Consider the following 10000-nt stretch of genomic DNA (forward strand, 5'->3'; position numbering starts at 1 on the left):
CACCTAGTCCATCCATACTCCCCTCTGAAATACCCACACCTAGTCCATCCATACTCTCCTGAAATACCCACACCTAGTCCATCCATACTCTCCTGAAATACCCACACCTAGTCCATCCATACTCTCCTGAAATACCCACACCTATACTCCTCTCTGAAATACCCACACCCATACTCCCCTCTGTCTGAGTATTGTAAGGTCTGATGAATAACACACCCAATGGGTCCAGAGGCAATGACATTTTAGCAGACGTCAGGGTGGTGCAACGACAGCTAATGCCATTAATGCATTGAGGATTTTTTTTGTTTTGTTTTTGGTGGATTATCTAAGGAGCATATCCCTTACTAATTAATTTATGGGAATTCGCTGTGGTCTCTACAGTACATGGGTTCTGAAAAATGAGAAAAGGTTGCACCATGCATAGGTTTGTTTATTACACAGACGCGTTTTCGGCACCGAAACGCGTCTGTGTAATAAAGAAACCTATGCATGGTGCGACCTTTTCTCATTTTTCAGTTTTACAATATATTGGTCAGCACCCTTAAAAAGAAGAGAAAAACTTTTGGGTGAAGCCTGCTCCAACCTTTATGAACTATACATGGGTTCTAAATTTTGTTTATAACCTGACAGCGCGAGCCTACAGTAGCTGCGCACAACTCAACCTCAGATTGTTGCAAACCGCTGTCGGTCAAAAAAAATGGCTCACGTGGTTGACTGCTAGTGTCTTGCCCCTTCTCATAACATCGTGTTTGCAAACACTGAGAACCCATGCATGGCAGCAATGGGCCATCACAAAGGCGGCCAATGTCTTTAGTGTGACCCGATGGACACCTCCACACTACAGCATGCAAGACATGTGCAGCGGGGGAAACACATGTGGGGGTTATGTTATTCGCAAGAAAATCAAGGCACGGCAAGTGAATGTCAACAAAAAAGACGTGTATTTTTTAAATAACAACAGCAACAACAATACAAATTTGAAAAATAATAACATTGAAAAATAATGTAACAAATAATAATGGTCATCACATCATAGATTGTGAAGTGTTGCTGTCAATTGCCTCATTGTGTTCCAAAATATCAGCATAACTGATGTAAAAAATAAATAAATATTATTTTATAAATTATATTATATTATATGGTATGAAGCTGGTGTTGCTGGTCATCACATTATAGATTGTGAAGCTTGTGCTCCAAAATATCCCCATAACTGACGTAACAAAATGATATTATTATAAGTTGTGCAATTATAAATTATATTATGGGGTTTTATTGGATTAAGCAGGTGTTGCAGCCCTAGCATCTCTTGTGGACATTACGCCCCTGATGAAGCGTCCATCAACATAATGTCATCCAGGACTAAAGCATGTTCATTGTCCCAGAGACCGACTTCAACATCATCTTCATCAAGGTCAAAATCATCATCTTCATCAAGGTCAAAATCACCTTCATCAAAATCATCATCTTCATCATCAAACTCCAAGTCATCATCATCTTCATCATCAAGCTCCAAATCCTTGCCAGCCTCAATAAGGTCCAAGTCTTCATCTTGATTATCGTCATCCTCATAATCATGCTTGAAAATGTCACCTTCATCCTGTTCCAAAGTGTGAGCATCAACATCGTCATCATAATTTCCGTCATCTTGTGTCATAGTGGGAACATCATCATCATCATCAACATCATCCTCTTCATCCTGTTGCACAGTCTGATCACCATCATCATCACCTTCTCCACAGTGTTCCAGGAAGTATAGAATGTAGGGGAGCTCTTCTCGTTCAATCTGCTCCAAGAGGGCAAAGGCGGCTAGCTGCAGACGAGACATGCTGCTCTGAAGTTCACAACTCTCTTGTGGTAATTTATGTAGACTGTAGACGCTATCTTCTGGAGAACTGTTGTTATCTTGGGTTATGTAGACTCAGGTTGTGTTATGGAAGACCAGTGTTGTCTTTGTCTTGTATGTAGGTCGGCGTTGTAGTAGCTCTGCAGTGTATGGCAGACTTGTGCTTTCTTCTCTGTAGTCTTGTGTTGGATTAGTGGACCTGCATTGCACTTGACCGGCAGCTTGTAAAAGCCAGCTCTCTACCCCGTTTGCAAAACTGACATTGGACAGCTGTCATTGGACAACCACTGATTATTACACACACAGGTGTTTCTAACTATTCGGGTAGAGAAGGGCTGCATTCCAATATGCGACTTTGTGTCTTCTGGCCTCACGTTTTGCTGATGCCCCGCCTCTGTGGAAAAAACAATTAAGTTTCCCCACTGTCAGCCTAACCAAAACGACTATTCTTCATTCACCATCCAGTTTGCAAATGAGAAAATGACTTTACAATAGAGCGTTTGCGAGATATTGAAATATAATGCTGTTGTCAGTGAAGTCATCACGGCGCATTTCTTCCTGGTACAAGGCCACAAGCACAAGTGGAGGACGCAAGGTCACATATTGAAATGCACCCAAGGATCCAAACTTCATCCACTCATTTTAGCCCAAGGCACCTGCAAAAAATGCCTGCTGAATATCTAAGCCCTTTTTGGGAAAAGGTGCCCTCTGCCTATTGAAACCTAAACAGCGCAGCCTCCGAAGCACATACAAATATGAAATAAGTTGCATTTAAAAGTTAGGACCATCATTTTGAATTAGAACGTGTTCATTCAGCTCTAACATACCCACATTTTTTATTTTAAAAACTCAATATGTCACAATGTATGAAGAGCTCTTTTCCAAAATGAGATATATCCATTTTATAGAATGTTGGGAAATGTACATTTTTGTATTGGGCATTCCATTGAAATGCATTGCAAAATGCATTTTTATTGAGGTTTTGAAGTATGTTCTCAAAATATTTGAATGGCAAGAATTCACACATAGATTATAGGACATCTTAACAGTCAATTCCAATATTAAAATGCAAAAAGTCAAAAATGGTGTATATAGCGTTTTGGAAAAGAGCTCTTCGTATGTTGCTCCAGGCACCAAAGGTCAAACAACAGTATGAAGCATCAGGCTAAACTGGGTTAACTGAGTAGATAGCCACACCTGTGTGTGCAATCAGTGGAACCATAATTAACTGAGTAGTTAGCCACACCTGTGTGAGCAATCAGTGCTTGCTTAGACTGTGTGCTGCATGAAAACCGTAGAAGCCTGGGCTGAAAATTACAGTTTGAAAACGATTGAAAATGATTTTCAAGTAAAGAGAGTGTGTGTCTGATCCCAGTTGGGAGCGTAGATTGGATAAGAACTAACACTCGATGGAAAATGCATTGGCCACAGTGTAGTACGGGGGCGTGGCCTCAGGGCACGAGTGGACGGAAAAGTAACATAGTCAGTGGGCCTTTCTCAAAACCTATTGCTGTGTCCTTCCAAGTGTATCAGCCTAATTTGTCACGCCCAGTGATTGGATACTCTTTGGTGAACTCTACGGAATATCCAATCACTGGGTGTGAGTATTAAAGAGTATCCAATCACTGGGGTGACTAATTAGGCTGATACACTTGGAAGGACACTGCACTAGGTTTTGAGAAAGGCCCACTGGGTGCATAGGCCTAGCCAGTGGGTGCGACGCCATGATGCATAAAAATTGTGACTCCCCAAAATTGTGAAACTTTGCAAAATCAGTCGAAAGAGGATATCCGGTTGTCAGTGTTCAGTTAGTTTGTGGCCAAATTAACTGCAGCTGTCGGTCAACATTAATTACGGGGGATAATTAAGGACAGCTGACAAACAATCACGGTGTCCAATGACTGTTCCACACTCCATCACTGGTAGTGGCATTGCATTTTACTTTGATGCCCCCTGTACTGACCGTAGAAGAAATGTGACTCCCCTCGCAGCAAACTCGTATACGCATGAATGGCCATCCGGGTACTTTATCCGGGTGCGTTATGAGCCTTTGTGGGGGAAAGCAAGCCGAATGTCTCATTAACTTACATGCTACATCGGCTACCCTAAATGAACACAGTCCATGTGTCAGCCATGGCTGTTTGGCTATTATTTGGACAGCCGGCAACACAACACGTTTTCGGCATGTTTCATGTGAACAACGCTAGTCTACAGGTCCTTGTCTTTCGTTTATTCTTTCCGAACACCACCAATTGACTTGCATGGCTTTCCCCCCCAATGTTTTCCCCCAAAAAGGGCGTAATGCACATGGAAAACGTCACGCTGTTCATGAGTATGCTGTTATGACGTCAGTACGCCCTCCTATCTCTACCTCCTTGGTTGGGAGTGAAGTTGGTTCATTCTATTTCCACCCGGACATCATGTTGGACACCACAGTCAACATGGGAGTAACATTTTCATCCATCATGGCATTGGACCTACTGCCCATGCGCACAGGGTCCTCAGGCTATGCCTGCGTATTGTGCCAATGCATTTTCCGGCAGGTCATAGTTTTTCCAATATACAGTACTTTCTTTGGACACTGTGGATGTCACTGTAAGGTATGTGCAATAAAGAGCAAAGTTTCATTTGGGCATTTTGATGGAACATTTAATGTTAAATCATGAATTAGCCTACTGAAAAAAAATAAAATCCAAAAGAAACCTCTGAGCTGTTTTCATGGAGTGATTTACTGGAAGAAGACACACACACACACACACGCACGCACACACACACACACACACACACACACACACACACACACACACACACACACACACACACACACACACACACACACACACACACACACACACACACACACACACACCAAGTAGTCATAGGTGAAAGTGAAAGTCATATTTTTTGTGCCACAGCAGCATTCTATGAAAAATTCCATTTTTGCACAATGGGGTAGATGGGGCAGGCCGACTGATAGGCAGACACAGCAAGTCACGCTCAGAGGGCAAAAAATCCAGTCACATTCTCACTTAATCATTTAAAGAACAGTCCACTTCATTTCAGGAAATTGCTCATATGTAGTTAAGGCCTGGTAAAATATGAGAATACATAGGTTTTTTTCTCTGTGTGCTTGCATTGCCAAGCTTAACTGTATAGCCATATTCAATGGAAGTCTGTGGAACCAAACAAAACATTGAATCATCAAATAAACATTTATATAAACCGCTTTAAAATGAATGTAAAGTTCACCAGTGCAAAACGGCTATTTAATTCTTTCCAGTAATCACTTGCGGCTTGATGCTAATGGTTCTGTCCACTTCCAGTGAATACGCTAAGCTATGCTAATAATTCTAATACTTTAATAACTTAAAATTCTGAAGAAAAGAAAATTATACTGTATGCACATTCATGCTTAGCAGTCTATTTGGAAATACTGAAAATATGTGAAAACCAAAACATAGTGGACTGCTCCTTTATTAACAATTACATACTCGTTCAATCATTTATTAACAGTTACATGCCTGCTTAATAAGTCTCTATTAATAATTGCACCCATCAATGTTGTCGTATTTACTGCAGTAGTAGTCAGCAGAAATACAAGAAGGTAAGAGAGATAATGAGATTCTATGTTCTTCTTGCACTCTGGTGAGAATGTAGCCTACAGAGTGGGGCTGTGGGCCTGGTGTGTCCAGTAACTGCTAACAGTGGTCTTTTATAGTTCTTTTTAAAGATATTTTTTGGGCTTCTATGCCTTTATTCGGGACAGGGAAGTGAGCAGAGGCAACTCTAGGGTCAGCTAGGTAGGCTAGAGTAACTGGACCCCTGAGAACTGAAGAGGTCACTATTCAGTAACTGATAACAGCAGCCAAATTGTTCCATCTGTTTGATAAGCAGAACACATAAAATAATACAATACAGTCAGTACAGATAAAATAAATTGGACAAACTAAACTGACTTGAATGAAGAGGTGTACCCAGTAACTGCTAAAAGTGAGTGCTCCTACAGTACTAGAGCATGGCAACCCGACCGAAGCCCGACGGGCCTGGTCGGAACCCGACGGGCCGGGCCGGACTCGGACAACAAAAATAGAATATCTGTCGGACTCGGGTCGGGCTCGGGCTTGAAGCAAACAGACATTGTGAAAATTGTAAGCAACCAGAGGAAACGTTTCAGTTCATGCAAACGGCAGTTTTGTGATTAAAAAATAAGTAATTGAATTTGCATAAATGAAAATGTTGGTAGGCTACTGTGCCAGTGATTATTATTGGCTGTATGCACGCGCCAGTTACCAGTGGCAACATTTGGACGCCCACTCCGAGTCAGCCGAGCAGGGATGCCGAGTGAACTTGCTTGCCAAATCAACAGTTGTCAGTGAACGCATGGTCTTTTGCTGTAGGCCTAGTGTAGGCTTCGAGGCTGTCTTGAATGTTGAACATAAAATGACGAAGTTTGTCACTGCATTGTTCGCCAAGGATTACATTTCCAGCATGGGGCTAGCAAGGACAATATGGATAACTAAGAAGACACACACGCTACGTGGAGTGTAAGGTAGGGGCTGAGAGGTTTCCTGTTACTATTTTGTCCGCTGTGACATGTCATGTCCTTCACGTACAGTAGGTTCTTAATTTGTGTCACTTTTACTGTAGGCTACAGTTGTAACTACTGTGCGTGCTGCAACCTTTCCTGATTTTATATTGACCGCATGGACATCAGCTGAAATGGCATTCTCTTGGAGGGCCAAACAGGCTACTGTTTCTTCGGGTTAGCTTATAGCCCCGTGTTACTCATTGCGCAGCTCGCGAGAGACGCCTGACTGCGGCTTCGCAAGGTTATAGAAAAAATATTATAGCCCAACACAATCAACAGAAAATCTGCCATGCCTACATACATATTCAATGAACACGTAGCACAGTCATCTGCATCACGCCAAGTAGGCAAGGCTATGGGCACGTCTACATCAAGATCTCTTTTTTTCCATCTGGCTGACCCTGCAACCCCATGCGTCGTTGTTTATTTAGCCTACTGACAAATTTGACTCGGGCAAGCAGCAAGCCACATTTCCCCTCAGAAGTGAGCCGCGAAAATCAATTCCCAGATCTTATTTGAAAATGCATTGGCTGTCATTTTTATGGACGTTTGTTCATATTTTCATTGGTGGCGTTTTGCATTGTTTTAAGAATAGACGGCTTTACATTCTAAATGGCTGGGGTCGTCTATCAGCAGAGAAAAGAGCGCCGAAACTTAACCTAATTCGGCAAACATCCTTCACAACAACGCCACCACACTCAATGGCGGAGACCAATAAATTATCTTGTCCACATCAAACGAGTAATTCCATCATACATTGTGAATGATGCGTGCACGCGCCTGGTGTAACTCTCACGCGCAGATTGCTTGGTGACCACCTCCCAAATCGCTGTTCATTTTCAGTTTAACCTGGCGCTGTCCAAACGGGCAATGAAGGCAAGCAGAGCGCGAATAAAGCACGCGGAGTCCCGTTGGAATGCTGCAGCAAGTTGGAAACTTAAACTTTCTCTCTATCTCGCTTTCTCTCTCTCTCTCCGCACGGCATTGATTGACAGCTGATATAACTCAGTGCTGTCGGCGATGTCGCATTTTTATAAATAATAAGTTAACAAGACCATCAGGCAACCATCCTTCACAAGCTCAATAACTCGTACACAGAAACATAAGGTGCGCTGTGTGTGTGTGTGTGTGTGTGTGTGTGTTTATACTTACTATGCGTGTGTAACTAAATTAGGCTACTGCAAATTGCCTCATCCTAACGTCTAATGCCTATCCTGGCTATTTATCACGTGCTATTTTGAGTATGGAGGAGCCCACATAGAAAATCTTGCTTGCGCACAGGTTCTGTTGTTATTACAGTGGTCTCGGGCTTCGGACGGGTTTTAATTAGTCTCGGGCTCGGGTCGGGGTCGTTCACTTTTCTGTCGGCTGAGGGCCGGGCTCGGACAGAAAAAAACGGCCCGAGCCACACTTTAATCTGTACATAGTTCTTCCTATTCTTTAGATGTTTTGGGGGCTTTTGTAATTCAGGACAGGACAGAAATCAGTGGGAGAGAGCGGGGAAGGATCGGCAGAGGACTTCAGGCCCGAATCGCCGACATAATGGATCCGTGTCTTAGCTCATTGTGCCACTGCGGCCCCACTCCTACTTAGTTCTATCTATCTGGTTGATAAACACAGAACACATACAACATATGATACAACAAAACAATATGTAGGCCTACAGATAAAAAATACAGACTGTAAATAAATAAAACACATTTAAACAACACATACACAGAATGCAAATAACACGACACACTGATACCACAGTTAATCACCAGAGCATTACAATGAGCGAGACATTCGATTCCACCAAAAACCCAGCTGCCACTGTTTCACCACCAAATGTCTTTGAAATATGTTTGAGGTAACCATAAAAATAAAAATAAAAATTAAAAACTCAGACTATTCGCTAAATAGATTGTTTTGTATTTAGTTTGTAAGGCTGACGAACCATAACTTTAAATCATTTGTAATGCAGCTACCGTTCATTACATCACCAATACTTCATGTGTGGCCATGAGGGCCAAGACATTTTCATCTGATTGCCTTGTTATTGACTTAGCAATGAGTAAAATCCAACTCCCATTGTCATTGTGACACAGCACTCCACAGCACGCAAGTGCACACTGTACACACAAAAATTGCATTTAGGCCTCATCTGTGCAAGGGGGACAGCCCCCAATAGCTCCCCAAGGGAGTAGTGCAGCAGGCACTCATGTATCTAACAGCGTTTTCACACCTGGGGCCTCATGTACAAAGACTTCCGTAGATTTCCTACTGAATCTTTGCGCAAGTGAAAATCTGAAAAAATGCATGTGCACCTGAAAATCTCAAATATATCAGTCCATGCATAAACAGGGTTTCCTGCTGATTCATGTGGTATGTCTGAGTTCTGTGGGATGTCTGATGAAATTTAGTCCACATGCACTTGTTCAAGTCAGTATTAGTACATCTGGAAACATTTGTGGAAAGTTACTTACGGACCTTTTGTGAGCGCAAGTAAGTTTTGTACAAGAGGCCCCTGGTCCCTTTCAGCCGCATAAGCGAACTTAGAGTAGTAACTCAGCATTTTTGCAGCATATGTGAACGCTCCAAAGCGTACCCAGACCCCATGGAAGTGAACCGTACTGACACCTTCATTGACGTGGTCTCAGTTCGGTTCACTTATGAGTTCTGACAAGTTACACTTGTGACTATGTGTAATCACTTAAGGAGGCCTAGAGGACCAGGTGTGATTCAAAAGAAGAGTGAAACACCATAAAAGCCTACAAGGACCAGAAAGATCAGCCCGTTCTTTTTGTAATGCACTCACAATATGAACAAAAACAGAACTGAGTCCTTTTGCTATCGGTTCGCTTTTTGGTCCACTTAAAGAGAACTAAGTTTGGTTCACTTAAAGGGGACCAGGTGTGAAAACCCTACAGTATAAGTCATGGAGTAGGCCTAGGATGGGGAAAGCACTGGTTAATTAGGCAACTACCCCCACCAGCATGTCGGGCGTTAAACCGGCAACCTTTGGGATACAAGTAGTCTGACGCCCTACCCACTTTCCCATGACTGCTCGAAAGTAATTTTAATTATTAGTGAATTATATTGTGTAGAGTAAAGACCTGTTATTACCTGTTATTACCGGTTATTAAAGACCTGTTATTGGTCATTATTTGTCATTAGTGATCGTGTTTGTTACAGTGTCATTGATTTTGTTTTACAATCACAGTGTAATGTGATTATTGTAATTTCGATATTAGTTTCAGGTAAGTACTGGAAGACTTGGCACACACTTTCTTCCTTTAATTATTGTTGCTGAATCTGGGATTAAAATAAATTCCTAGCCTGGACGCTGGCTACTGTGTGTGTGTGTGTGTGTGTGTGTGTGTGTGTGTGTGTGTGTGTGTGTGTGTGTGTGTGTGTGTGTGTGTGTGTGTGTGTGTGTGTGCGTGCGTGCGTGTTTGTCTCCCGCCTGTGTTTGTGAGTTTGGTGTGGTGATTGTTTTCTAGTTTCCAGAAGTTGGCACTCGGGCTCGCGGTCAGCTAAATGCGGAAGTTGGACGTTCCACTCGGGAACAGCGGCCAGCCACCGTCCAG

The 10000-nt window shown here is 42.5% G+C and overlaps 1 protein-coding gene across 1 annotated transcript in view; it reads left to right on the forward strand.

Annotated features, from left to right (window-relative positions):
- The first annotated feature begins 9966 nt into the window (after positions 1-9966).
- zgc:153039 (uncharacterized protein LOC767698 homolog) overlaps positions 9967-10000 on the forward strand; it is a 47333-nt gene continuing 47299 nt past the window's right edge. Inside the window, exon 1 of the mRNA XM_063205009.1 lies at positions 9967-10000. This exon is cut by the window's right edge and continues 832 nt beyond it. The gene's annotated coding sequence lies outside the window, so the exon portion shown is untranslated.

The sequence above is a fragment of the Engraulis encrasicolus genome, chromosome 8 (assembly GCF_034702125.1).
Source record: "Engraulis encrasicolus isolate BLACKSEA-1 chromosome 8, IST_EnEncr_1.0, whole genome shotgun sequence".
In the NCBI taxonomy this organism is placed as follows: Eukaryota; Metazoa; Chordata; class Actinopteri; order Clupeiformes; family Engraulidae; genus Engraulis; species Engraulis encrasicolus.